Source organism: Piliocolobus tephrosceles, chromosome 19 (genome assembly GCF_002776525.5).
Source record: "Piliocolobus tephrosceles isolate RC106 chromosome 19, ASM277652v3, whole genome shotgun sequence".
Classification (NCBI taxonomy): Eukaryota; Metazoa; Chordata; class Mammalia; order Primates; family Cercopithecidae; genus Piliocolobus; species Piliocolobus tephrosceles.
This window is the reverse complement of record NC_045452.1, coordinates 7,548,486-7,553,298: the sequence shown is the minus strand read 5'-3', so window position 1 is coordinate 7,553,298 and position 4,813 is coordinate 7,548,486. Positions and strand designations below refer to the sequence as shown.

Sequence of the window (4,813 nt, the reverse complement as noted above, 5' to 3'; positions counted from 1 at the left end):
ATTTACTATTTATTGAATGGCTACCATGTGGCAAACAGTGCTGAGTGCTGTGGATGCAACAGACTCTGTCTCTGGCTCTCCAGGGCCAACAGTCTAGTGAAGTCTGGCAACACAAGGGCCCGGACCACTTCCAAAATTAATGCTGTATGCCAGGGGAGGCAGTTTAGCAGAGTGGTTAAAAGCCTGGGCCTTCAAACCCAACCAGCCTCAATTTGCATGGTTGATCTGCTGCTAACTAACAGTGCTATGATTTTGAACAACTGAATTAAGCTTCCAGTAATGATTTCAACAAAAGGCTATCATTTAGCAATCAATGACACAATCATTATAAAGCACTTAGGATAGAGCCTGTGTCAGGCGCTGTCCTGGGCTCTGACGATACAGCAGTGAACAAGACAAAGTTCTTGCTCTCTGGAGCTTATTCTGTACAGATGAGAAATAGACCATAAAGTCATTAATACATGGGAATTTGAGAGAGCTCTAATTCGATGAGGAAGATAAAGCAAGGTGATTTGGGAGTAAAAGAGACAAGTTCTTTTTGAATGATCAGGGATGGGTCCCTAGAATAGGAGACATTCAAGTAGTAGAGAAAGGAATGATGAGACAGACACCAAGCGCAGATTGCAGCACATTCCTGGTGGAGAACACAGCCAGTGCAAGGTCCTGAGGCTAAAACAGGGTCATTGCAATTAATGGAAGTCATTGTCATCGTGTGTGTGATCCCATGTCTTTGTCTACTCGGATCATGATTAATCAGGGACGTGATTTTGAGGTCATCAGACAGCCTGTGCTTAGTGACTACTTCCTCCATCAACGTACATTTATTCACACCCCCGCCCTGCCGAACCTTGCAGCGTGTATCTCCCTTAGGAACATCTGGTTGATGGGAAGATTTTAATCACTGAGAGAAAAAAAGAGAAAAATATTTTGTCTTAGGGTGAAAATGAAACACACACAAAAAAGGACATCTTAAAAGATAAGAAGAAAAAAAGATAAGAAAAAAATTAAAAGAAAAAAAAAGTCCCAACAATAGTGTGTCTCAGGAGACAAACCCACCGTGGATCTTTCAAGGGAAGGCAGAGTATCCAACCAGTGTCTCCGTGATCTGTTTTCAATTTGGTCCTTGTAACTTGCAGATGGGCCTGTGCAGCGTCATTCAGGAAGCCCGTGGTACTCACATCACTTCGGCCAGATGCTAACAAGAAAATGATCCACTGTGACGCAGCTGACCCCATCCAGTGCATCCACATTACCTGGAAAGAAGCAATTATGCCCCTTTGGTTTACTTGGAAATGCTCGGTCTGTCTGTACCATCCGCCCTGGCTCTTGAGAAATACCCATGCACAGTAGAGCTTTGACAGGGAAACAACGCGTTTATTTTCAAACTGAAAGTTTACAGAATACAAAGTGAGCCTATAAGATGGATGGCCATTCTCCAGAGGCTGGTTGGCCAGACAGGAAGGAAAACCAGTGCACCATCAGGAACGTGGAGGAGACTGAAAAAGAGGCACAAACATATTGGATTGGATCGGGCCCCCACAGTCAAGTTCCTGCAAACCCAGCTGGGATATTTTCCTGACTAAGGGTTATGTTCTTGGGCCTCAAAGGTGAGAAGAAAAATCAATTAAAGATACTGTGTATATTTATACACTCTGTTGGCATTAGAAACTGTAACACATACATTTTTCAGTCCATAAAGAACAGGCTGCATCAGCACAGCGACGCACATCTATGGGTTTTTCTAAGACTTTTGTGTTTGGGGACCCCACAAGTCCATGTGCCCTTTGGAATCAGCAGGTTTATTTGGAGTCAGATGTATCAAGGCTCTCTCCTATGTGAGTAACTTTTAAAAGTCGATTTATGTGTCGTTTAAGGTGAAGAATATTAGTAACTAGTTCCTAGGGTTGTTATGGGAGTAAAAGAGGGGATGCATGTTCGGTGCTGAACTGATCACCCAGCCTGTAGTAAGTGCTCAATAAACAGGAGCAACGATCAAGGATTATATAAATTGTACATGAAAAATGGAACCCAAATACTAGAAAAATCTCTTCTCTCATAGGGTTTATTAGGTCTCTTCATGGATGTCTAGACCCAGAGGAAAGTCCGCCTGGGGTTAAGGATGCAGAACAAGTAAAACTTCTAAACCCACCAGGGGCTTGGTCAATCTGACCCATTTTTTTGTGTGAGCCTCCTCACTTGAAATTAACTGAGGCAGCAATGTTCTGTTCAATTACAGGAACATTCTCCAGCCCTTTGACTTCCTCTCAAATCTCACCACTCTCTCAGTATGGAATATTGAAAAGGCCAGACTGGGTCAGGTCCCTACTGATCAATAGCCTGTCCTTTCTCTCAGCTCCCCAGTCAAAGCCCAGTCTCTGTGCCAGGGAGGACAAAAGAGGACAGACACAGCCTCTGTGTCAGAGGAGGGAAGAAGGACTAATGTCTGCGGACCCTCCGGGGCTCACAGGGAGGTGCCACACACTCACAGCACCAGGTCTGTGGTTTTTCATGACCCAACACTGTCCCCTAGAAGGAAGTACCACCCAGCAGAAACACAAGCCAAGGAATCTCCCTATAGAGATCATGGCATGGGCTTGAGCTCAATGGACAGTGGGCGAAAATTGGAAAGCCCAGAGCCTCTACCACTAAGTCCTGTGTGACTTCTGTAAGTCCCTTGCCCACTCTGATCCTTAATTCACCCATATGAAAGATTAGGAAAAATGATCTCTCAGTTCTGAAATTCAATAATTCTATGATGTCAGCAACTGGTCCCAAGAGATGATGAGTTCTACTATGGTTGTCTTGATGAAAGTAAAAGCTGACATTTTTTTAAGCAGCTGCTTAGAGTTTACCACTTGATATTTCATGTAATCCTTCAAACCACTCTAGAAGGCTAGTATTATTATAACCCAGACTACCTTATCCTATAGGACCCGTCTGATCTGGTCTCTCCTCCCTATTTGGCCTTATCTCGTACCTCCTTTTATAAAGCCCCAGCTGCAAGGATTCTAATCTTAGATCTTTCCAGGATTTTCCTCTTGCTGCACCCCTGCCTGGAAGGCCTTTCCTTCTGATATATAAGCAGCTGGCTCTTTCTCTTCTTTCTGTGGCTGGCTAGACTGGCATCTCATCAGAGAGAACAACCTTGGCTTTAAATCTTTCTTAGCCTATATCACTATCTACAGTGATCTCTCTCATTTATGTGTTTGCAGGTATATTATCTCTTTTCTCCCACTAGACTTTAAGCTCAATGAATGCCAGGACCCTTAGAACAAAGCACATAGCAAGTTTTCGGTGAAGTCTTGTTAATTTTCAAATGAAGGAATAAATGAACGACTCTATTTCCACTTCGCAGATGAGTAAACAGAGGCTCGGAGGGGTGATGAAATTTGCCAACAGTCACCAATCAGTAAGTATGACAGAAGTAGGACTGGAACCCAGGGCTGTCTGACCTCTGGCTTGAGTCTATAACCACTTGGCCATACTGCCTTTCAGTTCCAGGAACAGATGATGCTTCCTGGCAATGAGATTCTAAACCAGCAGGAGTTCCCAGCCAGAGACATGATCTAAGTGCCAATGGCTGAATGTCTGTGAGCATTTGAAGTCATTTTAAGAACAGGCAACGTTAGCGGCACCATTAAAGCCTGCTGTTCCTCCAGCCCATCACTGCCATCCCCACCTATTAAAATAATGGTATGAAAAATAAACAGCCTTTATGGACAATTTTATACAGTGCACACATTGTTTGTTTCTCTTACTGTTTCCATGGCAGTGACGTTTGTTCTCAGGATAACTTCAGGTTTCTGCATGATGGAAGGGAATGGAATAAAATTACTTGAGAGGAAATTGCCAAGCACAGACTTTTGCTTCTTCAGATGCCCCACACCCCAGCACTTAACAGCAGCCACACCCTGAAGTCTTAAGCACAGGATAAAGGCTTCCCCTTAACCTACAGCCTTCCATGGCTCCCCAGTTCCCATAATATGAACTCCATGGATCTAAGCCTGGCTATAAGACCTTTGCTAGCTGGCTTCCTCTCCTACCCTTTCTCTCTTTGCTGTATAGCCCTGCCTATAGGCAATTTCCCTCCTCATTTTGTCCCTTCTCCCTAGAATTTTTTCACCAACCCACGTTTGTTCATGCTGTTCAGGGTACCTGGGCTATCCACCTTCCCCCAACCTCTCTATCAGAGAAAACTGCTATTCATTTTTCCACGTTGTGCTTTGGGTGTGACCCTGCACCTGCTTCTTTCCCACGCATTCCTGCATTTGGGTGATGTTTCTTTCCTCACCACTTCTGTGACTTTCTCAAACATTGCGTTTATTCACTGTATAAGCACCCAGACTTCAAGCTGCTTGAGGGCAGGAGCAGTGCTTATTCAGTGTCTAACAATGTTCCAGGAACATAGTAGATGCTTAACAAATGCTTGTGGAACCAAATTTGAAAAACAATAATAATCTGGTGGTCTGTGAGTCTGCCTAAGGAAATGGTGTCTGGGTATATCTCCTTCTTTAGGAATAAATATGGAAGATTAAATCAAAGCCCTAGACAGTGCTTCTCAACTTTGGCTGCACTTTGGAATCATCCATGGAGCTTTCAGAAATTCGGATGCCTAGGTTGCACCCTGAGTTAATCATGTGAGATTCTCTGGGCCCAGGGATGTGAGATTCTCTGGGCCCAGGGATCTGTATTTTTTAAAAGTCCCTGAGGTGATTCCAGTGTTCAGCTGGGACTAAGAGCCACTGCGCAGAAAGTTCCTGTTCCTGCGCAGAACCCTAACCAGGACTTTGCATGAAGGTTGCAGAGACCAGGG

The 4,813-nt window shown here is 44.2% G+C and overlaps 1 long non-coding RNA gene across 1 annotated transcript; it reads right to left on the bottom strand.

The window, feature by feature from the left end:
• Positions 1-1,353: 1,353 nt before the first annotated feature.
• Positions 1,354-3,804, bottom strand: LOC113219888. Its single transcript, XR_003306861.1, has 2 exons — positions 3,759-3,804; positions 1,354-1,496 (listed from the first exon to the last, which is right to left on the bottom strand). It is a non-coding gene; the product is annotated as an uncharacterized LOC113219888 (long non-coding RNA).
• Positions 3,805-4,813: the final 1,009 nt, after the last annotated feature.